The sequence below is a fragment of the Ailuropoda melanoleuca genome, chromosome 6 (assembly GCF_002007445.2).
Source record: "Ailuropoda melanoleuca isolate Jingjing chromosome 6, ASM200744v2, whole genome shotgun sequence".
In the NCBI taxonomy this organism is placed as follows: domain Eukaryota; kingdom Metazoa; phylum Chordata; class Mammalia; order Carnivora; family Ursidae; genus Ailuropoda; species Ailuropoda melanoleuca.
In genome coordinates, this window is record NC_048223.1 from 34935731 (window position 1) to 34961872 (window position 26142).

The 26142-nt window shown below is 43.2% G+C and overlaps 1 pseudogene; it reads right to left on the reverse strand.

Annotated features, from left to right (window-relative positions):
• Window positions 1-24294: 24294 nt before the first annotated feature.
• Window positions 24295-24709, reverse strand: LOC100477854 (annotated as a pseudogene).
• Window positions 24710-26142: the final 1433 nt, after the last annotated feature.

The following is a 26142-nucleotide window of genomic DNA, read 5'->3' on the forward strand; positions in this document are numbered from 1 at the left end:
AGCTCAAGAGAAGGGAACCAAGAGAGAGGAATTGGTTGAGAAACACGCCTGAAAGGAGCTGTAGCCTTGAGTAGTGGACAGAGCGGGAGGGAACCAGGGGAATAAGCACCTGGACCTCACTCTCCTCCTGTCCTCTGGATCTCTCACTGGTGTCCTGAATTGGCCAGAGAGCAAGGGCGCCATTGATGCACCCATGTCCACCATGTAGGTGCCAGGATCCCAGGCACTGACAAGGTTAGAGAAGTTGTAGAGCAGATATGATGAGACAAACAGAAATATCCAACCTATATTGTGTATATAACCCATACAGAACAGGAGTGATCACCAACCTGATAACTATTGGAGTATCTGGTAAATTATAGGTGCCATAGTTTAATGGCAGTATTGGTGCACAGGCAATGAACAAGAGAGTTATGATGAGGGTGTCAGAAAGTTAAGTCTTTTTTTTTTAAAGATTTTATTCATTTATTTTTGTAAGAGAGTGAACGAGCACGTGCACAAGCAAGGGAGGGGCAGAGGGAGAAACAGACTCTCTGCTGAGCAGAAAGACCTGTGTGGGCTTGTTCCCAGGACCCTGAGATCATGACCTGAGCCAAAGGCAGGCAGGTGCTTAACCAACTGAGCCACCCAGGTGCCCCAAGTTAAGTCATTTTAAAGTAGATTTTTATAATAATAGAACTATTCAGTCTGAAGAAAACAAAATTTGGAAGGGACAGCCAGTAGCTATCCGGTTTAACTGGTTTGAACCACTCCACAAATGTATGTCAATCTCTTTATTTTTCTAATTACTTGAGTATGCATAAACCTTGTTAACAGTTGGTTCAGTGTATCCCTCTTGAGGTTTTCCACCCACACAAACTGGATTATCCAAGAATCCCAGGGGGTTAGTCAGTCACAAAGGAATCAGCTTTCGCCAATGCTGGGTGAGGGACCTGGAATCTGGGTGTCCTGTGACAATCACTATTCCTCCCTGCCATCAACTGTGGCTGTTGAAGCTTAGACATAGACCATCCCTAAGACACTCGTGCACAGGAATAGTCTCTTCCCCAGGTGGAAATGGGCAAGTTGGCCTCAAGAGTGCCCAGGCAGGTCTCATTCCATCACCTGCCACATTATAGACTATTACAGAGAAAAAGGCTTTTTCTCTACCCTCTTACATTCAGTATTTAGGGATCTGCAAATTAAACTGACAAAAGACAGATTAGCAAGAAATAATACATTTTTATTCGCTTATGTACATGGGAGTTCACAGAAAAATGTGACTCTCAGGTGGAATGTGGGCTTACATACCATCTCAATAGGAGATGAGGGGCAGAGGAGCATTTTGGGAGAACAAAAGACTTCTTAGAAGAGGTGGAGAGGGGTGCCTTGGTGGCGCAGTCGTTAAGCGTCTGCCTTCGGCTCAGGGCATGATCCCAGCGTTCTGGAATCGAGCCCCACATCAGGCTCCTTCTCTATGAGCCTGCTTCTTCCTCTCCCATTCCCCCTGCTTGTGTCCCCTCTCTCCTGGCTGTCTCTATCTCTGTCAAATAAATTAATTAATTAATTTAAAAAAAAAAGGTGGAGAAACAGAAAGGACACCTATGGAAAACAACTGGGAAGATAAGTGGACCCTTAGAATAGATGGAAATATGACAGTTTTATAACAATAACTGCTTGGTTGTTCCAGTAGCTGCTTGTCTCTAAGAAGAGATTAAAACTTCCCGGGAAGGAGGGTATTGATGACAAATGAGTTTTGGGGGGAGGTTCAGGTTTAAGGCAGGTAAGAGGTTTCAGGAAATCAAAAGATTTGAACTGAAAATAATTTCTACACCAAAGTGGCATGTTTTGGGATGGCTGATCCCTTTCAAGACTTAGAACCACCATCTCTGTTCCTTCCCCTTCCCCACCCATCCATCCAACTACCAAAGAGTAAGGCTGATTTGTTTGTAAACATTTTAAAAAAACAACGCATTTTGAAAAAATGCTTCTCCCTTCACAATTGAGGCTGTTCTGCCTACACCTGGCCTTTTGAGAAAGCTGCCCTCGAAAGCACAAGATAGCTTTCTAACCTAGTCACACAGTGACCTAGAGATCTAGAGGTCAGCTCCTTCCACAAAAAAGACAAAAGCCAAGTGTCAGCCCTATCAGGTGTTCTAACAGTGAGTCAGTTCTCTACAGAGCTACTAAACATTTTGGACAGAATGACATCATCGGGGCCTTCGTATTTGGGGGATACAGGGACAGAAGAAGGCTCAAGAAGTGAAAGAGAGTGACAGATTTCTAGTTCAATACCAGGCAGAAATTTATAAGGGTAAAAGCTGTCCCAAGTGTGCTTGGGAATTTTGCATATTACAAGGGTTTGTGAATCAAGAGGAAGAGATGGATTATTGAATAAATGGTGTTGGGGAGAACGGCCAATTTTTTTAAGTCATCTCTACACCCAATGTGGAGCTTGAACTCACAATTCTGAGATCAAGAGTTGCATGCTCCCCCAACTGAGCCAGCCAGGTGCCCAGAAAATGACCGATTTTGAGAGGCGAATAAAAATTAGTTCTAGTCCAGACTTCACAATGAACAAAAATTCAAATGAGTTAAGTATGTACTAAAGAGTTTTTTTAAGAATGTAAAAATATAGATTAAAATATGAGTGATATTTAAATTTTTTCAGAATAGAGAAGGGATCTCTGTGAGTGAAAACAATGAAAGATTTCAGACAGAAAGATGTAACTACATAAAATTTAAAATATCCATTAAAACCAACAATAACAAAATGGCAAATTGTAAATTAGGAAAAATATAAAAATAAATTCGAAAAATATAAAGGTTAGTTTGAGTCATAAAAAGTTCTTGTAACTTGATTTTTAAAACATTATCACACCAATTAGGGGGAAAAAGTAAGTCAAGGAGATATAAAGTTAAATCACAAAAGAATGACGGGCACCTGGGTGGCTCAGTAGGTTAAGCATCGGACTCTTGGTTTTGGCTCAGGTCATGATCTCAGGGTCATGAGATCAACCCCTGGGTAATGCTCAACAAGGAGTCTGCTTATCCCTCTCCCTCTGCCCCCCCCAATAAATGAATAAAAATCTTTAAATAAATAAATAAATCACAAAAGAATGAATATAAATGACTATTATGAGCATATGATAAAAGATATTCGACACCTCTATATCAAAGAAATAGAAAACAAAACAATGGCAGGTGTCATTTTTCAATTATAAAGTTGACAGGTCTTTAAAATGATACAGTAGGTGAAGTTTCAGTGAAAGAGGCTCTCTTATACTAAAACTAAACAAATTGGGGGGTGGGGGTGTGGTTTTGCAGCGGTAAGCTGCGTCCCCAGAAGAGATGAAAGAGAAGCTGACTACCAACCCTTGGAGAAGGGGCGATGAAGATTCCAGGCTACAGGGAGAGGTTGGGGCTAATAAGTGCCACATTCCCCTCTGCTTCTGTGGGCTTTCACTGCTGTGTCTCAGGGCTGGATTTCCACACACCTGGCCTAACAGGAAAGACTTTCCAGAAGACCAGGTTCTCCAGGACCTTACAGGCTACGTTTCTCTGTTAATACATCTGGTGCTTGTAGGTAGAAACTGGAGAAGACACTGTCTTCACAGCACTAGCAGATAGTTGGGTGGGTACGCCAACAATCGAACTGAGGACAAGCCCAGTTAAACAAGGGCATATGATGCAGTACTTACCCACCCCTCCAAAATGTTGTCAGTCTGCCTGTGTTCTGTCTGGCCAACCCTTTTGTAAGCAAGGAGCTAGCAAATGCCACCCAGTGCAAGGGCTGAAACTATTATATGTCACATATCTCAATGAAAAATATTAAACACTAAATGCATGTTAAAAGTTAATGAAGTTCTGATTTTTTCATGCAACTTCTTTGATAAAAAAAAACAAATATTTTCTCGTATTAGATCATCCTATTAAAGCCATTCCTATTATTAAATCATCCATATGTTCTTGGACCAGACTCCACTGGCTATAGTATATTTTTCTATCAAAGTGCTTTTGGATTTATTGAGGATTTTTAGCATCAGTGTAAGTGAGAGTGAATGGTGATTTTCTTTTTTGTGTGGCTTTATGGAGACTGGTATTAATATTATGCCTGCTTCACAAAAAGAATTTGAAAGCTTTTCTCTTTTTTCTATGCCTTGAAACAGTTTAAATGACACTAGAATGACTTATTCTTGAAAGATTTGGGAGAATTGCTCTTGAAACCATCTGGACTTGGGCTGCTCTTTGACAGCTTTCTCCATTTCTTTTACAGTGGTTGGTTTATTAAGATGTTCTATCTTCCCAGTTCAATTTTGGTAAAGGATACTAGAACATTATCCGTTGTATCTAAGTGTTCAGATACATTTACAAAGAGCAGAACAAAGCAGTCTCTTGTGATTCTTTAATTTCCTCTATAACTTTTCCTTTAAAATTTTTTTGAAGATTTATTTATTTATTTGAGAAAGGGAGAGTGGGGGAGGGGTAGAGGGAGAGGGAGAGAGAATCCTCAAGCAGACTCCCTGCTGAGCTGGAAGCCTAACACAAGGCTTGATCCCAGGGCCCTGAGATCATGACCTGAGCTGAAACCAAGAGTCTGAGGCTTAACCAACTGAGCCAACCAGGCATCTCTCCTTTAATTTTTTTAAATTTGTGTATTTTTGCATTCTCTTTTTTTATTAAGATAACTAATGCATTATCTCTGTCATTAGTTTTGTCAAAGAATCAGAACCCAGATATATTTAATTCATTTTGTAACCTTCTGCTTTATCATTTCTCCTCTTGTATTATTCATTCCTTCCTTCTACTTTTCTTCCTTTATTTTTTTTTTCAAACCAAGTTAGATGCTTAATTCCTTTGTTTTAATTCTTTTTTATTGATTCTCATATTTAAAAATACAATTTTTCTCCGAACATCACTTAAATGATGATATTTGATATTTTTATTTCTTTAGATTTTCTAAACTTTCAGATTGGAAAGAAAAAGAGCAAAAATCCTAATTTATGATGCCATTTTCAAAATTCCTTTTTTAAAAAATTACATTTTCCATTTCCTTTACATTATTTCCACCACCGGTAAGTAAGAAGTCCTTCTCTGAAGCTACCTGGGGCAGATACCAAGACAAGAAAGAAGAGGTCTAAAACTATCATACTGTTTCCTTTTCAATCATCCGATAATGGTAAGTGGAATTAAGAGGTAAAACCCAGGTGGGCAGCGGCGTGAAAATCTCTCTCCCTGTCTCTCTTTACTCCCACCCCCTGCTCCCCTCTCCCTTTCCCTCCGTCCCTCCTCCCGTTCTCTCTCTCTATCTCTCTCTCCCTCTCTCCCCCCACTCTTCCTCTCCCTCTTTGCCCCACTCCAGTATATTTTACTGAAGGAGGGAATAGGACTGGCCCAGAGTCTAACTTGGCAATGAACTGGTTATGTTAGGACCTGTTTCTACTTAAACTTTGTCTGTTATACTGGGGTATATTCACTCTTTTCTTTTATTATCTCTCTATTACTCAGTAGAGTCATAAAACTTCAGCCAGTGTCAATTATTCTAGAAAATCAATTCATACAGCCACTGATTCAATGAATATTTATTGAGTATTTACCACTGCCCTCTGCTAAGCACCAGGGACCCAGTGATGAGCAGGAATAGGGCTTCTCCCTCACAAAGCTAATAGTCCAGAGGGACTACAGCAGGGGCTCTGGAAGTTCTTAATTGGGCTGCATGATTATCTAGAAGGTGGGCTAGTGGTGATTACAAGGAGATGAGGCCCCTACCACCACCAGGGAAGCCACCCTTGGCACAAACTGCCCTATGCAATGCTGTGATTTTGATAGAGGGAGTACAAGATTCTATGGGAGCAGATAGGAGGAGTATTTAACCTAACCTGTGACAAGAAGACTTCAGGAGGAAGTGACATGTAAGGATGATTAACAGTGAGCTGCCCAATATGATGGGAAAGGATGATGGAGGTCCAGAAGGCTCAGATGGGGAGAGGGGCAGCATAGTGACTGAGGAAATGAAAGGCTGTGGATAATATAACCATGGGAAGCAAGGCAGGGGCTTGCTAAGGTCCCCAACAAGTTGTATCTTAAGAGGAGCAGAAAGAGTACATTGGGCTGGTGGTGAATGGTTGGGAGAGAAGGAAGGGAGGGAGAGGAAACAGACTCAAGTAGAAGGAAGGAGAATACCCCTTGAGTGATGAAACCATACTACATATTCAGGAAAAGGAGATAAAACAACATAAAGAGAAGACAGGAAAGGAGAAATAACACGCACCAAATCATGACACGTCCTGTTTATAGAGACATCCCAGCTGCTGGCAATGCAGAACTCGCAACCTAAAGCACACAGAGACCAGGCCAAGCTGGTCTGACAGAGCCAGCTGGATCTTCCAGTAGACCAAAGCTGGAGGCAGGGCACCTGAGGTTTGAGGCTTTTTCATCTCTTCCTTTCCTTTATCTGACTCAGCTAAAGCTGAAAGTTGCATCTGAGAAATTGGCTTGGCCAGAATTCATTTTTCTGACACAGTTGGTGGAGAAGGACCTGAGGCCACTGCCAAATTTAGAAAAAAACTAATTGTGATCACCAAGGTTCTGGCCCAACCAGCAGGTCTCTGGGGATAGTTGGTGTTGTCAGTGAGCTGGTCTGGGCTGTACATATTGGACAGGCCTTTTGGGAGAGTCAGATAGTCACATAGTGGGCTATGTGGAAGGGGAATGGGGAACAGCAGCCAGGATGGGGGGAGTGTGAGGAATAGCCAAGGGTGGGCTGGGGTGCAGCAATGTTTCCAAAAGTGTGTGTACACTTGAGAGAACCACCGTGATTTTCAGGAAGCATGGATTAAAAAGGGTAAAATAATCATGTGTATATTTTATTATATTTCATGCATGTTTAGGGAAATCAGCATATAAATTCCATAACTTCATTGGTGTGGGATAAAGTTAGAATGCAGGTCAGTTTAAAGACAAATATGAAGTCCTACTACAGATGTGACACAAACAAGGCAAGCCTCCTGAGGATGAAGCCCAAATGACTGAAATCTGGAAACTCAAGTTTAGGAGACAAGTCAGCAAGCATTTATTAAATGATCACTCTGCCCCAGTGCTGTCCCAGGCAGTAAACATCGGTGATGAGAGGAAGGAGTAAATGTTCCTGCCTTCAAATAGCTGACATTTTGGTGGGGAGCCATAGGCATTAAATGTGGGAACAAGTAAGTGGACAGCAGGTGCCAGGGAATGCAGCAGAAGACAGAAGCAGGCTGGATGGAGGGTTGCATCTCCAGGGCATGGGGAGACCTCTGACGAAGGGATGACTCTGCTGGAACTTTAACTGATGAGAAGACAACCAGGTGACAACCTAGGCAAGAGTGTCTCAAGGAAGATGAAGAGCAAGTGCCAGTCCCTGATGGGACATTGAGCGTGGCACATTCACACCCAGAAGGGGAGCCAGCATGAAGGGAATGTGGGGGGAAGGGCAGGTGGTAGAGGCGACATCAGAAGGCGGGAGAAGGAGGAGACAAGGTGACAAGTTTATGGCACTGAACTTTTTACTGTATTTCTCTATCACTTGAATGGGAAGAGCTTGTACAGCTACTGGCCAGCATGCTGGGTGGCGCAGCACCCAAAAGCAGGCCCAGGGTTCTCAGAACGGAAGGAGGTGGGTTTCAGGTGACACGGGCGGTGTCAGGTCTGGGTGTGTTTGTGGCATGCCTGTCTCAGGGTGTGGAGGAGCAGGCAGGGGACTCAAAGGGAAGAGAGCTCCAGAACCTCTGAGAGGCTGCATGGAGATGGCCGTCTTAGTAAAAGGCTAGGGGGCACCCTGACCAAGTGGGGACACTTGGGGTGAGCATCCTCAGCGGCTACTCAAGGAAAGCAGCAAACTCCCCACCCCAGTGGAGGGCGGAGAGCACCCCTGTTTCTGCACTACCTTCAAGACAGGAACCTCACAAAGCTAATAGTCCAGAGGGGCAGTTTAATTCATTTGACCCCTTCTCACCTCAGTTTCCCCAGGAAAATGGAACAAGAATGGTTCTTGATTTGTTCTGGGCTCAGACCTGGCTGTCCACCTCCAGCATGGCCTTCAGGCCAGCCCTTCCCTGCTCTGAGCCTCACATCCTCACCAGGCTCTGAGCAGCAGGTAGGGAGACGCAAACAAAAAGCACATGGAAGCTTCAGGCGAAGAGCCATGTGGGAGTGAGCGGCTATTCTTCCAGAATCCAGTTTTCTTTGACTCACATTGTCTCTCCTGGCCACCCTGATATTTTGGCAGCGGAGCTTAGTGGTTCAGGAGTGTGGCTCTGGAGCCAGACAGCTGTGTTGAATCTCGGCTCTGCTAATCACCAGCAGGGGGATCTGGGCAAGCTAGCTCATCCTGCATGTTCCCCAGTGTCCTCACCTGTAAATGGGTCAGTCGTAGAACCATCTCAGTGGTCATGGTGAGGAGTCCGTGGGGTAATACACATAAAGGCTCAAAGTGTCAGTAATAATCCCTACCCTCAGAAGATGCCACAGTGTGACTCTCATGGTGGGTGTGGGCAGCAGGTGGGAATAGTGACAGAGATGCATCCAGGAATAAGCTGTTTCCTGGTCTGGGTGCTAGCTTCACAGGTGTATTCTGTATATAAACACTCATTAAGCTGTGTGTTGAAGATATGTGCACTTCCTCTATCTGAGTCACACCTCCAGAAAGGTGTCTTCTTTTAATTAGTGCTTGGGAATTAGCAAAATTCCTGGGAAAACTCGAGACTTTCAAAGTCTGTGAAATTGCTGGGGTCTAAGCCAAATGTCCAAGGGAGATACCAGGTACTGCTACCCAGGTAATGTTTAGGTTAGAGGTAGAATAAGTTGAAAAATACACAAAGGTATATATGTGATATGAAGCAAGGACAGGGCTGGCAATAGGAAACAGGGAAGGGGATGGCATCCAGATATCAAGGAGGGTGATGGGACCTCTTAGGCTGAATAGCGGGAGTAAGGCTGTAGATTCTTCTCCCCTACCTTCAGGAATCCTTTGTGACTGCTCCATTGCTCTTTGATGCAGGCTCAGAACTCCCTGGAACACAGCACACATCTCAGGGCCCATTGCCTGAGGTAACAGTGAGCTTCAGGCCTCAGATGATGGATGCCCATCTCCTTTCTGAGGAGACTAAGATGTGAGTGTGTTCACCCTTCCTCCTGCAGGGAAGGATTGCTTAGTCTTCAGAATAAAGAGAAATCAGCCAGGTAAGTGGAGCCATGACTCACCCCCAGCTGAAGCTTGACACTTCATTTTCCTCTTCCTCCTCCCACTTTTCTAAATCAATTTTGGCTCAAAGAGACACACCAGGGACAGGAAACATCCAGAAAGAAAAGAAGAATATCATCCCAGGGGTGCCTGTGTGGCTCAGTTGGTTAAGCGTCTGACTCTTGGTTTCGGCTCAGATCACGTTCTCAGGGTCGTGAGATGGAGCCCTGCATCAGGCTCCACGCTCGCTCAGCATCAGGCTCCACACTCAGCGTGGAGTCTGCTTCTCTCCTTCTCCCTCTGCCCCTCTCCCTGTTCTCTCTAAAATAAATATATAAATCTTTAAAAATATATATATATCATCCCAAACACAGTGATTCAATGGTCACCAACTGGGTTATTAATGGAGTTCAAGATGCTTGTGGAAGAATGTTTGTGTATCACACCTTCCCTTCTGTGGCACCTCAAGATGAGACCCTCCTCTGGGTCAGGCCCAACCTGGAGAGTAGCACTGAGCTTTGGAAAGCCTCTAATGGCGAGAGAGAACCCTCACCTTGTCCTTGACAGAGCCCTCAGCTCCCTTGGGAAGCAGGACCCTCGTCCATGGAGTACCCAGCAAGTGTAGGTCTGAGACTTAGTGCTGTCTTCAGCTGAGGGCTACCAACCAAAATACCAGTTAAGGATATAATTAATTAATTAATTAATCAATAAGTAAAACCATCCTCCCTTGCATTTTCAGTGTCAGAAAAATAGAAACATGGAGCGCCTGTGTGGCTCAGTCGTTAAGCATCTGCCTTTGGCTCAGGGTGTGATCCCAGAGTCCTGGGATTGAGCCCCACATCAGACTCCCTGCTCCACTGGGAGCCTGCTTCTTCCTCTCCCACTCCCCCTGCTTGTGCTCCCTCTCTGGCTGGCTGTCTCTCTCTCTGTCAAGTAAATAAATTAAAAAGAAAAAAGAAAGAAAAATAGAAATATTGTTATCCACTTTAAAAGTGAAAAACATGGAAAGAACACAGCTCTGTTGACTCAGTGTGGAACGGCATATTCACCACGCATTATATTCACAACTTGCCCAGAAAAAGCAGTGAGACAGTCCCAGCCCCTGGCTCAAGTCTTTCAGTGCCAACACAGGGTGCACAGGGACAATAATGGGGCAGCCTAGAGACTGGCCATGAGGACTGAGGTGGCACAGGATCTGATTTCTCTTCAGAAAAAGTTGATTCATCTCTTTCCTTCTCTCCTGTACCCTATGATCTTCTCCAACCTAGATTAGGGCCTGTGGTATATCTTTTCCTTGGAGCCCAAAATGAGATAGAGTCCCTCACCCTAAACGCAATTCAACACCTGAAGTGACATTGGTTACAGAAGCAGCTGGAAGTTACTGGGCTCACCTTCGGTTTTCCAAAGATCTCAAGAAGCCTCAAGTCCTTGGGTCCACAACCATCTCTCACCTAGGCTGGGCTCCCAGACCTATGTGGCTGGACTCCATACTTTCTGAGAGATTTCCTGTCAGCAGTGAGACCCAAGGGCAACTGGTGCACCCCAGCTCAAAGGGGGCTCATCCAACTCCAGTGGACCTTGGCCCTCAGAGTATAAGAGTCTCTGGCATGGGTGTAGCCTCAGAGAAAATAACAGGATTTCATAATGAAAGGCAAACACAGACTCTCACCACCCTGTGAGTATAAAGGCCAAAGCAATAAGGCCCAGAGGAGCAGGAATAGTGGATGGAGCTCCCAGAAAACTTCTATGTGAAGGGCTCGACAGGGCCCAGCTAGGGAAGGACCAGGGGAAGGACTTGGGAGGAACTTGAGGAAATTTTCCCCAGTAAGAGGCCAGGGGCTCACTGAGGAGGAGGCTGAGAGCCACTTGGTGAATCCATCAGGAAATGGCTTAGTAAAGGTTCTAAGGGAAACCAGAAAACTGGAAAATGCCTGAAAGGCACACTGGACAAAAAGCTGGAGCAGACCAGGCAGGATCTCTTCTGAGTCAGTTATGAGTGGTCGTTGGATGGCTACCTACTCTACATTGCCCCTCCTGGGAAGTTCCATGGTGCTGAGAAACCAGAAACTGAGCACATTTTGTGGGTTAGGAACACATCTAAATACCTCTTTGAAGATTATCTTCTTCATTCAGGAAATCAGTAGGTCTTAGCCGGTCATATTTTATGGTTTTATGTGTGGCAGACGTCAGATTCTCCTCTCAAAGTCCTTGAATCCATTAAAGTGTTTAAATTGAGAGAGAACCAATCCTGGCCTCTCCCCTTATTTACTTTTCCCTCCTTGGACACCCATGTTCCAGAGTGGAACAGCCAAGGTTACCACCCTTGAAAGTCCTTGATCTTTTCTGCCCTTCACACCCCCATCATGAAAGCAATGTGCATAGTGGGGCTGTGGATGCAGCCCAGAACCAACTTATAGGTGGAGTGACAGCAGTAAATGAGCCAAGGAATGGCGTGACCAACCCATCCTAGCTTGCCTAGGAGGGAAGGGTTCCATGCGACACTGGACTTTCTGTGCTAAAAGCAGGAAAGTGCTGGGCAAACCCAGATGAGTTGGTTATCCTACCAATAGATGAGGGTGGGTTGTTTTCTGAGACTCCAGCCACAGAATGGCAACATTCCTGAGGCAGAGAATAGAGGAATGAGAAGGTCCTGAGGGAGGAGAAGGTCTGAATGGAAGAAGCTGACCAGAGAAACAGAGCGTCTTCTCTAAGATGAGTTTCCATCTTAAAAGGATGTTGGACATTAATTTAGGAATCCCTTAAGGAGTTGAAAATTTCAGGGAAATAGTCAAGGTTGAAGGGTCCCCTGCTCCTGAGCCAAGCCAGGAGACCACCCCAGAGACAGTGAATTGGGAAACTCCCCAAAGTTAAATGGATCAGCATAGCCTAAGGTCTCCTGCAACTGAGGGATGTCTTTAAAGAGCAGATTTCTCATCCATTAAAGCTCAAAGAAAGAGTCACATTGTCAGCCTTAGGACCATCCCATTGACAGGTCCTTCACTTTAGCTTGGCTTCTAAGGTCTCACAGTTCTGTGCCCAAAGTATCATATACCTACAATGGACTCTTCAATTTTACCTGAAAAGATGTCCCATTTTAAAATACATTTTTTTCTTCAATTTTCTTTCTCCCACATTATCACTAACAATGAATATTTATTGACCTTGTCCATTTTTGCCCGTAAATAGTGTCAGAGTGTAGATATATAGATATACAGATTTCTTTTTGCCTTTTACATGTTAGTTGTTGTATTAGTCATTGTCCAGTTAGGAAAATAGAAACAACGTTCGTTATCTTAACAGAGAATTTGATGTAGGTAATTGGGTAAACATGTTGGAAGCCTGGAAGTCAGAGTTAAGACAAAGGTAGCAATTGCCAACAGCATGTCTACCCCCAAGGCTGGGGAAACAAAGGGTGAGGAGGACACCTGGACAGGGCATAGAATACAGAACAGGGCTCATTGCTTGGATGGTGTGGACATCTCGGGGTCTTGGAGAAGGGGACTCTGAGCACAGAGAAGAAACCCTTACCTGGATGCCAGGGGTACTCCAAAGGTGTGCAATAAGGTTGTCTCAGGGAGAAAAGGATCCAGGAAAAGGAACCACCTGTACTGCTCCTGAGGTGACATTGGGAGAAACAAGAGACGTAGAAGAAAGGGAGGTTCCCTTCTTCCCTCCACCCCCTCCTTCCAGTGCTTCTGGCAGAACCGAACAGGGAGTCAACTAGCAGAGCAATGTAGTTCACGGAATCCCAGCCCCAGATTCACCAACAGAGCAGCACAGATTTGGAGCTCTCACAGTGCACTGGTGAAGTTGAGCCTCCCGGTGTTTATTAACCATTCATGTTTCTTTGAATTTCCCAATTTATCCAATCTCCATTTTTCTTAAATGTAATAATACATTGATTTTTATGAATCTTCTACACATTGTGATAATCCTTTGTTACACATGCATACACACCCACCATATACATTTCAGAAATATGTAGCTTAGTAAGGTGCACTGTGCATACATACACATATATATGAAATATATGTAGGAGTATATGTACCTAAATGACAAAGAAGAAAGAAGTAAGAGATCATCTAGGATGCTGATGTTTTTGTCTGTTTTTCTCTAGATCAAAATTTGTGGAAAGAATGTTCACTTAACCTTCTGCCTGATCCACCTCCAGTTACTGTTACGGTCTGGCTACAGTCTGCCATGGAAATCACAGGTATCGTACCCCTTGTCCCCACTTTCCAGCCCCCAAGATCCCTGTGTGGTTGGGCCCTATGTCTCCAAATGTCCTCGCTTCATGTTTACCTTCCCTCTCAAGGAGAGCTGTCTCACTTCTGTTGTTTATACTCTCACTGTGATCCCCCGAGTTAAGCACCTCCCTGTGGTCCAAGCTCCTTTCCCACGTCTACCCTTTCTCCTTTGTATTGATCCCATCGATCTCTCTCTCTGTCTCTGTCTTTCTGGTGTGCATGTGCACACACATATACACACACACACAGAGATTAAACACCCTCCATCAGCCAGGATCAGCCTTTCTATTCTTAAAATAAGAAGCTACAATTCCCTTTCTGTTGATCCCACAGTCTCAAGATTGCATATCTTTTCTGTGGCACTCTGGTTCTCAACCCTATCTTCATCATTGAATAACCTGAGTAGCTTTCCAAAAGAATAGGGGTCCCAGGTCCCATGCCTTGTTAATTAACTGAGAAATTTTACATGTGCCTAGGTATGGGTACTTTTAAAACTATCCAGGTGATCTCCTTGTGACACCAATAAGAAGGATGCAGAAACTCTCAGACATATCATCCTTGTTTCATTCAGAAGTGTTCTTTCAGCCCTTGTTCCTTAGAGAAACTCACCCTCCTGTGAAACCTCTTAAGTAGAACTACAACCCACGTTTTACTCTTTCCTTCTGGTTCTGTTCCTTACCTATGGACACAAAGCTTCCCAGATACAGGTGGCAATAAGGCACAGGGCAAGGACATAGTGCCAACCTCTCCATGTGCCATCCAAAGCTGCCCCTTGACCAACATCTCACAGGCAAAAACTGAACTCTTCAGAAATCAATAAAGACCTAAGTTAATGGAAGAATATACCATGTTTATGAATGGAAAACCTCAATATTGTTAAGATGTCAGTTTATCCCAAAGTGATCTGAATATACCATGTTTATGAATGGAAACCTCAATATTGTTAAGATGTCAGTTTATCCCAAAGTGATCTGTAGATTCCATGCAATCTCAACAAACTTCTGGCAGGTTTTTCTTTGGAAATGATACATTTCCTAAGGCTGTTATAACAAATCACCACAAAGCTGATGGCTTAAAACAATAAAAATTTAATCTCTCACAGTTCTAGAGGCTGGGAGTCTGAAATCAGTATCACTGGGCCAAAATCCAGGTGTTGGCAGTATTCTATTCCTTTTAGAGGCTTAAGGGGAGAATCTATTCATTGCTCCTCAGCTTCTGGTGGCTACCATTGTTCCTTGGCTTATGTCCACACCATACCAATCTTGAAGGCCACCATTTTGAAATCTCTCTGTTCCATCTTCATACCACCTTTTCTTTGTGCAGTCAAATCTGCCTCTCTCTTATATGGAAACGTGTGAAAGCATTTAGAACCCCCCACCCGGATAATCCAGGATAACTTCCCCATCTTGAGATCCTTAACTTAATTTTTTCCATATAAAGTAATAATCATTGGATCCTAATCATAGAGATTAGGAAATGGGTATCTTTTAGAGGCAATTTTTCAGCCCACCACAGAAATTGATAGGCCGATCCTAAACATATGTGGAAATGCAACGAAGTTAAGAATAACCAAACAGTTTTGAAAAAGAGTAAACCTGGAACATGCATGGTAGCAAATATCAAGCACTCCCGTGAGGCTATGACAAGATATTAGAACAAAGATTAAAAAATAGACTCTCTAGAAGGGAGTCTTCCAATAGGCTCACACACAGTTGATCAAGTGATTCATTCATTTCAGTGGGAAAAAAATTACTTTCCAATAAATGTTGCTGGGTGAGTTGACTAACCACACAACCCCTAACACATATTACACTAAAAAGTGTTTTAAGATGGTTCACAGACCCAAATATGAAAGCAAACATAATAAATATTCTAGAGGACACATAGCAATTTATCTTTTTGATATGACATTTACAACCTTGGGTACGCAAAGATTTCTTAAATGAGACGCATGCAAATGTAAAAAAGTGAAGGAGGCAGTCAAGAAGCTAGAAAAAGAGGGAAAAAAAGCTAGAAAAAGAATAACAACAACAACAACAAATCAGTAGTAGTCCTGATTTAAAAATAAAAATGTAGCTGTTTTAAAATACTAACACAGGGAACCTGGGTGGCTCAGTCAGTTAAGTGTCTGTTTTTGACTCAGGTCATGATCCCAGGGTCCTGGGATCAAGACCCGCATCAGGCTCCCTGCTCAGGGGGGAGTCTGCTTCTCCCTCTCCCACTCCCCCTGCTTGTGCTCTCTTTCTCTCTCTTGTGCTCTCTCGCTCCTCTCCCAAATAAATAAATGAAACCTTTTTAAAAATTAAAAATTAAAAAAAGTACTAACACCATTAATAAAAACCATTCACAAAGTAGACAGGAGGTTGATGCATGGCTGATGGAAATCTAGGTGCTCCACTCCCTGGCCCTGGCCACACCTTCCTGTTCTGCTGGGGTCCTGGCCCTTGTCAACAGGACTCCTGGGGGGCAGGTGAAGGTCATAGGAAACCCAAAGTCACCTGCCATGTCCAAGAGATGTTTTTATGCACAGAGATGTGTGCAAATCTCAACCCTGCACAAGTCTTTATAGGGGAGACTTTCCGAACAAGCCAAGTGGAGCCCAACCAATCCCAACTGGGGTTTCTTCCCTGGGAAGAGAAGGCTGGAGCTGATACTAAAGAAACAGTTACATTTGAAATTGAAGAACTACAATGGGAAAAGCAGCAGAAGCAATAAGAAGTTATAAGATGATGTCAGGATTTCTTGGAATAAAACTGATCAGGGGCACCTGGGTGGCCCAGTCTGTAAAGTGTCTACCTCTGGCTCAGGTCACGATCTCAGGGTCCTGGGATCAAGACCCGCATCAGGTTCCCTGCTCAGCAGGGAGTCTGGTTGCCCCTCTCCCCGACCCCCTCTCCCCACTCATGCTCTCTCTCTCTCAAGTAAATGAATGAAATCTTTTTTTAAAAAAACTGATCAAGGAAACTGGAAACATGTAGTATAGATGATGATAATCAGCAAGAGAGGCCTCAACCCCTGAGTAGGTCTCAGCACAGCCATGCACAGGTCACCCGTAGGCTGGAAGCCTGGGTGAACTCGGATGGGAACGTACTAGATTTCCTTCCAGTAAAACGTATTTTTCATGAGGCACTTGTGGAAAACAACATTTCAGGGCCCTGGAATATTTTGTTTATACACTCCAAGGCAAAAGAGAGGAAGAACGTCCCTACAGTTTGCCAAGAATCCTTTCATTCCCTCAGAGAATCTTATCTGGATCCTCCTCAAGGAAAGCAGGAGAGCGGAAAAGCACCAAATATGCAACTCCTCCTGCATGGGTCGTAAGAGTCGAACTTGTGTCCACAAAGAGCCAAGGACTCCAAAATTTCTACCTCAGACAACTGAAGCAGCAAAACAGCTGAAGAAAGAAAAATAAAGGAGTGAGGAGGGACACTCAGAAAAGTGGGAGGAGAAACAGACCCCCCGGAACCCAGCCAAGAGGTAGCTGTTAAGCAAAGGCATGGCCTAGACTCCAGAATCTCCAACAAATAAAACAATACCTAATCCACACATAAATAGGAGGGCATTTCTATTTCTGAAAATAGTGAGGTTGGAGAAAATCATAGCACTGAAAATCCTGGAAATAAAAGCACAGGTTTCCATGATGTTGTCCCATTACAGTATGCCAAATATTTAGCCAAATGTGAGTAAGAAGGAAAAAACAGTGCACGGTTTACCCCCAAAAAACAAAATTACGTCAAATTCTAAAGATTTGGCCATTTCTTTGTGACTTTCATTGGAGACATTCTGTTTGTTTTGGTTTTTGTTTTGGATGGCAAAGTAATATTTCATCAAGTCTCTAAATGAATGTAATTACATATGCTTTTAAAAAAACAAAACCAGGATCCAGGAACTCTGGAAGCAGGAGGGGAGGCCAAAAGGGAAATAAATATCACCAATTCCCTGAAAGTCCAGGACCAGAGCTTATGCCTGAGCTTGGGGAAATGTTGAGACCACAGCAGTGGTGTTCCTAGCCTGGTCTTCCAAGCCTGGCTCGCAAAGCTGAGCCATAAGAGTATTGGAAGAGAACGTTAGATCTTTCATTTCTGTTTATTTTTGTCCTCCACCAAAAAAAAAAAAAAAACCCACCAGATACTAAGATTTTAAACTCTTTAATATGCGGTTCACACTGGGGAACTCCCTCAGAGCGTCCTGTGTCATGGAGGCTCTAGGGCTCAATTTTTTCACAATGCAAAGAAGTCACTAGTAGAATTCCTCAATCGTTTGCCCTGTCCTGCAATGTGGCCAGTTAAATGGATAGAAAGAGTGTATAATGTACTTCTAAATACCTGTAAAATAGGCAAATGACCTAAAACATCACTGCAATGAAAGTCAGTGAAGAAAATTCTAAGTATGGAAATAACAAGTGAATAAGAAAACATCCTGGCAGAAACTTCTCCTGGACTGTCCTAGGTGACGGCCGCAAGCTCTGCATGGCTGTTGAGCACTTGAAATGGTGCTTAGTGTAAACAAGAAACTGAAGTTTTATTTTATTTAATTTTAATTTAAATTTGTATTTAAAATCTGGTACTCAATTCCATTACTGGAAAACTTTTAGTAAGCTTGTAATGATTCACATGAAGTTCCTACTTGACAGACTTTAGATGTTAAGATGATGCATTGTTTTCCTGAACCAGATTACCCATCTTTGGTGGCTCCTGGGTTTCTTGGAAAATGTTCAGCGCCGTCTACTTCCCTTGAAGTCCTTTGTTTCAGAGCAAGTTCACTAACCAAAAAAGAGAAGAAAGAAAAACCCACACGGGCAGAAATACTGCTGGGGTCATTTTCTCTGTGCCAGATGTGGGCCTGCCAAGGCCATCATTCAAATGGCAAAGCTCTTCAAACTTTAAAAGAAAATATAATTATTCTCACCCCACCCCTCCCCTCCCCACCTCATGGAGCTATTATGAAGCTAAGTGAGAAGCCGTCTGTGAAAATGCTGTGACATCTGCTCAAGTCCTGATTAGAATAACAGCCAAGTAAGCACTTTTCCACATGTTCTGTAATCTTCACAACACTTAGTGGGTAGATGATATCCCCATTTAGTAGAAAACCATCTCTCACCTGAGTCACGTAGCTAACATACAGTGGAGCTGTGTGTTAGCTCTGTCAGGGAGTTCACGAACACTGGTGAAGTGGACAAGAGATCTCACTATCTGACAACAATTCTCAAATGAGAAACTGAGGCTGGAGGTCTCTCTGCCCCTCTGATCTGCAGGCTGCCCTTCCCGGTCTTTGGAGGGTAGCCGGTCTCTGTGGGAGCAGCAGATTCCATGACAGCAGGAAAAAGGGAAAGAAACTTTCTGAATGGACTCAGTCTTTCCAGATCTTCTCTGGAAGAAGGCTGGTTCTTGAAAAACAGGACCTCATCTGTGGTTGGAGGTGGCTGGAGAGCTGTGGGCATAGGAATGAGGGCAGCTTCACAGCCAGAGGTTCAAGCAGCCCTGGAGAGTCAACTGTTGCTTTGCACGAATGAGCAGTTATCGGCCATGCTGATGTCACCTGGGTGCCTACCTGAGTGTGCAGAGCCAGCCCAAGGATGAGGTCCTGGTTTTCAAGAACCAGCCCTGAATGCCTGTTTTTTCCCTTCTCAGTCATTACCCGAAGCAGGCCTGGCATGGGCGGGGCAGAAGGACAGCATTGGTGGTGGTACCCAGAGCCCACCCCAAGCCGTGGATTCCAGGCCTGGACTTCTCTTTTGAAAGGTGGTAGTTTGAGTTGGAATGAGATGCGCCTGCACCTGCCAAGTTCAACACACAGTGGAGACAAACACAGCTCTATCCCTGAGAGGCCCCGCCTAAGGCAAGGCCCAGACAGGGCAGTTCATCTGGCGAACAGGGTGGGGGGGGGNAAATGAGGAGGCAGTGGTTGATTTTCCACTGCTACCCCCCTTCTTTCTCCAGCTTGCTACTTTCCCTTTGGCCTTAAAATAACCCTCTAAGCTTTGATTTGATGTCTTCTGTTGTTGTTTTAATGGGTCCTCCTTAGGGAGGGTTTCCAGCATTTCCAGGAGTTGGCACGGCCTCAGAGCAAAGCAAGCTCTGCCACACCGGGTCCCTTCCTCACAGAGCCCAGGCTAGCACCCCGTGCTCCAACCCACCCAAGGTCATTGTCCCCTTCCCTGGCTGTCGCTCCTTCTCTGCCACCACTCCCGGGGGTGAAGGGGAGAGGGGGTGGGAGGGGAGCACCAAGTTTAAAAGAGATTCAGCCCAAACCAGAGACAGCCCTAGGATGCAGAAGAAAGCCCTGCTTGCTCAGAGTTGTGGGACCTGGGGAGAAAGGCAGGACAGAGCAGATAGTAGATATACCACTTCTGGATGGTTCCTACCCCCAAGTATGAATCAATTGCTCTGGCATCCTTGAAGAGCTTTTTCAAGGTCTCCACGTGAGCTGCTGTGAGTTTTAGCTGCTGTTCTCTAACAGAGATGAATAAAATACCTCAGGTAATTGCCTACTTGGATGCAGAAAGGGTCTGTAGGGCCCATTTCTAGATTCAGCTGGAGCTGATCTGAAACTAAGTGGTTCTATAGTTACAGTTGAATTTCAGTAATTATTACAGAATGACTAGTTATACCAGTCCTGACACTTCTAATAGCAACTTAATGGTTGTTTATTAAACTCTCCCCAGGTATGGCTGCTTAGCATATCAAAAGGCTGGGAAAATACCCCCCAGATCACCTTGGGAAGAGAGGCACAACTCTAATGGGTGACTTTGCTGGGCTTAAAAAAGATCTCAGGAGGAGAGCAAATTCCAATGAAGGTGAAAGCCATCCTTAAATAAACCATAGACTTAAAAAATGTTAAAACGCAGACGTACAGAGGAGCCTACTATACAATATTCAACAACTCTCTTCTAAGTAATTTTAACTACTGGAACATATGTTCTGCCCTTGGACTCAGTATTACATTATTCCCACTGTGACAACAAGTAAACTCTCATATGCACATATTATTTACGAGATTATAAACACAAAATCCTGTGTACTGTACCCTCTGGGCAAGTAAAGTGATTTTAATCCCTAATATTCACCAAGCTTGATTCTCACCTTTGCTGTCTTTAGAATGTAAACGGTTGAACAGAGAGAGAGGGGATCCCACTGGGCTACCAATAATATCTGCATTGAGATTTTACTGTGTGTCAAGTCCTTTAAGGACATATTCATCTAAACCTTAGAACAGCTCTTGGGTTTTCCCCCCATTTTACAGATGACATACTAAGGATCCAAAAGGCTTATGTAACATGCCAATGTTATTCAGAGCTTGTAAGTGCCCAAAGCCAGATCTTAACCAACGGGCATCAAACTCCAGATCACATGACTTGATCACTAAGCCACACATCCCTAATTTGATAGTCAACTAATTTGTTGACTACTGGTTTGAAGTTTTAGCTATCTAATTTAGTTTTCTGATTTGAAGGGAGCAAAAACTGTTGGGGCCCCACCAGGATCCACCCCCTCAGATATTTTTACCCTTTCTTTGTTCCCCTCCTGCAGCTTCAGTGAACCTTTGCCTTTGTATTCATTTGCCACAAATTTGCAACAAGTTTTGAAACAAATTCCCACAAACTTGATGATTTAAAACAGCATACATTTATCATCTTAACAGTTCTGGAAGTCAGAAGTCCAAAATAGGTCTCAGGGGGCTAAAATCAAGGTGCCAGAAGGCTTTCTTCCTTCTGGAGGCTTTAAGGAAGAATCCATTTCTTGTCCTTTCTTGTTTCTAGAGGTTTCCTACATTCATTGGCTGGTGGCCCCGTCCACATGTAAAGCCAGCAATGGCATCATTCTGAGCTCTGCATCTGCCATCACATCTCTGACTCTCCTGATTCCCTCTTTCAATGATAAGAATCCTTGTGATGACATTGGGCCCCTGGATAATCCAGGCTAATCTCTCCAACTCAAGATCCTTACTTTAATCACATCTGCAAAGTCCCTTTTGTCACCTAAAATAAGGAATTCACAGGTTCTGGGAATTAGGATATGGATATCTTTGGGGGACATCTTTCTGCCCACCACAGCTTCTAATGGATGCAACTGTTTCTTTTCCAAGAACTTCCCTTGGGCTACTGGAGTTGCTTTGCCCCGAAGTATAGAGGGCTGGAAGTTCCTGTTAGTGTTGCCAACTGTCCTGGTTTACCCCAGCCCAAGGGGTTCTGGAACATGAGGCTTTTACTGCTAAAACCAAGATAGTCCTGGACCAACTAGGGAGGTTGGTTGCCCTACCAGAGCCAATAACTTGACAGTACTGGATTATGAAAACCCAACTCCCTTGCCTTAAGTATGGACAAATTCTGAAGGATAATTTACACTCCAGAGTTCCCCTAGAGGATCAGGCTTAGGCTCTGACTCTGCCTAAAATTACATCCTTATCTGGCTTCTCTCCGTTCCCTGTTCTTCTTCCCCATTCCCTTAGTAAATTCTACTAGAAGTAGTTCCTTAGCAAACCATCTACACACCAATCTTCATCTCCAAACCTACCATTGTGGTGATCAACCTAAAAGGGGCGGGGGAGGAGAGGAAATAATAGGTTTGTTTACATTTATTCAGCAAACATTATTGAACTCTTATAACGTATCAAGTCCTACACTGGGGATGAAAAGTCACATAGAGGGGCACCTGGTTGGCTCAGCCAGTTAAACATCTGACTCTTGATTTCAGTTCAGGTCACAATCTCAGGGTCATGAGATAGAGCCTCGCCTCAGGCTCTGCATTTCATGGGGAGACTGCTTGAGATTCTCTCCCTCTCCCTTTCCACCGCCCCTTCCTCTGCTCTCTCTCCCTCTCCCTTTCTAAAATAAAATAAAAGTCATATAAACACCAAACCCAGTCCTCAGGAAGCTCACAGAAAAGCGAAGAGATAACGGAGTAGAACCAGCCATATAATGTGATAAGCATGGGGAGAGACATTCAAAGAAGATCACAGAAAAGCAAAGGAAGGGTGTAAACTACAAGGAAAGAGGTACAGTCAGGGATCGATCATTAAAGAAGCTTGGACTTCTTGAAAGCTACTCAAAGCCATTAACGGAGACACACATTTCAACCAATTTTTATAAGAGGTAAAAATCTCTCTGAAGGTAGAAGATGGAAACAGAGATGGAGAATAGGAAAGAAAAGAAAATTAGAGGATCATACATACTAGGAGGTCCCACATCTGAATGACAGAAGTTACAGAAAGAGAACACAGAAAACAGGAATTTTCAATTTTCAGTGAGATAAGGAAATTCTCAAAATTCAAAAATAAGCCAAAAAGTAAAAGGACCACCAACATCCTAGAACAACAAGTGAAGAAAAACTCAGTACAAGGTGTACCATTGTACAATTTCAGAATCTCAAGAATAAAGCAAAGACTCCAAAATTTCCAAAGACGCTATAAACAGATACATACTATGGCCATATTGAAATCTTGTAGTCAGGGGCGCCTAGGTGGCTCAGTCAGTTGAGTGTCCAGCTCTTGGTTTCAGCTCAGGTCATGATCTCAGGGTTGTGAGATCGAGCCCCAGGCTGGGCTCCACACTCAGTGGGGAATCTGCTTGAGAATACTTTCTCTCCCTGTCCCTCTGCCCTTCCACCTGCCATGCTTTCTCTCTCTAAAATAAGTAAATCTTAAGGGAAAAAATCTTGTAGATATAAGTGGTCTGTGCTTTCAAACATCTCAGGAATAATTATTCTCAACCTAGAAATCTATGCCCACAAACTATCAATCATGTGTGAGTATAAAATATATTTTAATGCATGCAGGAAGCCTAAAAAGTTATATTTCATGCCTTTTCCTAGAAAGCTACTGCTGATGTGCTCCAGAAAAATAAGAAAATGAAGAGAAAGGAAAACCTGGAGCCAAAGAAAGAACCCAAAAGAGAGATGACAGCTACCTCGTGGGTTTTAAAAGTGACCATTTCAGGAGAAGCAGACTAGTGGAATAGAGTTTGGGGCTAAATATGCTTTTAACTACCTAAAAAATCATGTTAATACAGATAGATCTGATAAAGTATTTGAGAAAAAATTTAATGATAGGTACACAGGTTATCAATTGAATTAATGACTGGGAACAATTATTCACACCAGGAAAAAAATTAAAAATTAAAAAGGAAATATAATTATAGTACCTTCCTATACTCTGCAATAAATAGATTCGCACAAAGCTAACAATGAACAATGCAAACTGACTATTGAATAAACCAAAAGTTTTATAAGCATATAGATGAGCAGATGTAGTTGTTGTTACAGGCTGAATGGTATCCAAAATTCATATGTCAAAGTCCTAATCCCCAGTACTTCCGAATGTGACTGTATTTGGATATAGAATTTTTAAAGAGATAATTAATGTTAAATGAAGTCATTAAGATGGGCCCTAATCCAATATGACTGGTGTTCTTATAAGAAAAAGAAATTAAGACAGATATGTACAAAGGGAGGACCATGTGAAGACACCAGAAGAAAATGGCCATCTACAAGCCAAGAAGAGAGTTGGTTTCAGGAGAAACCAACCCTCATGATACCTTGATCTTGTACTTCCAGCCCCAAGAATTGTGAGGAAATAAATTTCTGTTGTTGAAACTGCCCAGTCTGTAATACTTTGTTATGGCAGCCCTAGCTGCCTAAGCTGACTAAGACAGTTGGGAAGCATGGCGGTCAAATCTTCTTAAATTATAATAGAAAGTCAAAGTGCAAAAATACCCAAAACTGACAAATCAAGAAATTTAAAATATGAATATAATTTTTTAAAAGCATTTCTTAGCATGAACCTCCCTCCACTTGGCTTCAAGCTACCAGGACACAGCCCACCCCCCCCACACACACATACACCTTAATCTTCTCCTCACTTAATCTTCTCCTTAGCTCTTTTTTTGAAGAATTTGGCCTTTGGGATGACAGTCTGTTTGGGGAGTTTTCCCTTTCCCAAAACTTTGTAGTAGCTCAATCATATCACATCAATGATATGATAGGAGCAGCTCCAGTCCTAGTTTTGGCAGCATTTACCCACATCTGTTCACTGACCAAGGTCCACAGTTCATCAAGGCTGAGAATTGGGCAGAAGCTCTGGTTCCTCTTTACATGGTAACGCCTCCTACCAACTTTTCCAAAGTAACCTGGGTGATATTGGTCGAAGTTGATCCTATGTGCAGCATGTCACCAGCATGACCCCAGCCTCCTGGGTGCTGCTGGTGCTCACCCATGTGGCTGTGGCCCACATGACCCCAAAGTTTCCAGGTCTTCCTCAGTCTGGATGGCATGTCAGCAGCCCAGACGAAACAGCTAATTTTTTTTTAAACCATAGTTAATTTATTAAAATTAGGAAATTTAATATTAAAAATACTCAACTAATTCACAATTGGTATTCAAATTGTCTCCTACCTTGCAGATGTACAGATATTTCACCCACCCTAGTTTAGGATAGAATCTGGGATCATGCATTTCATTTTTCTATAATATCTCATTAGTTTCCTTTAATCTGGGTCATTTCCTTGTCCTTTAGTTTTCATCACTTTCATATCCTTTAAGGGTAAATGTTGGTTATTTTATGGAATGTCTTTTTTTTTTAAATTTTATTATATTACGTTAATCACCATACAGTACATCCCCAGATTCCGATGTAAAGTTTGATGCTTCATTAGTTGTGTATAACACCCAGTGCACCATGCAATACGTGCCCTCCTTACTACCCATCACCAGTCTATCCCCTTCCCCCACCCCCTCCCCTCTGAAGTCTTCAGTTTGTTTCTCATAGTCCATAGTCTCTCATGTTTCATTCCCCCTTCTGATTACCCCCCTTTTCTTTATCCCTTTCTTCCCCTACCGATCATCCTAGTTCTTATGTTCCATAGATGAGAGAAATCATATGATAATTGTCTTTCTCTGCTTGACTTATTTCACTTAGCATTATCTCCTCCAGTGCCGTCCATGTTGCAGCAAATGTTGAGAATTCGTTCTTTCTGATAGCTGAGTAATATTCCATTGTATATATGGACCACAGCTTCTTAATCCAGTCATCTGTTGAAGGGCATCTCGGCTCCTTCCATGATTTGGCTATTGTGGACAATGCAGCTATGAACATTGGGGTGCATATGGCCCTTCTCTTTACTACGTCTGTATCTTTGGGGTAAACACCCAGTAGTGCAATGGCTGGGTCATAGGGTAGTTCAATTTTTAACTTTTTAAGGGACCTCCACACTGTTTTCCAGAGTGGCTGTACCAACTTGCATTCCCACCAACAATGTAGGAGGGATCCCCTTTCTCCACATCCTCTCCAACAATTGTTGTTTCTTGCCTTGTCTATCTTTGCCATTCTAACTGGCGTAAGGTGGTATCTCAGTGTGGTTTTGATTTGAATTTCCCTGATGGCTAATGATTTTGAACATTTTTTCATGTGTCTGTTAGCCATTTGTATGTCTTCATTGGAAAAGTGTCTGTTCATATCTTCTGCCCATTTTATGATTTGTTTATTTGTTTCTCGTGTATTGAGTTTGAGAAGTTCTTTGTAGATCTTGGATACCAGTCCTTTATCTGTGGTGTCCTTTGCAAATATATTCTCCCATTCCGTGGGCTGTCTCTTAGTTTTTTTGACTGTTTCCTTGGCTGTGCAGAAGCTCTTTATCCTGATAAAGTCCCATAAGTTCATTTTATCTTTTATTTCTCTTGCCTTTGGAGATGTGTCGTGAAAAAGGTT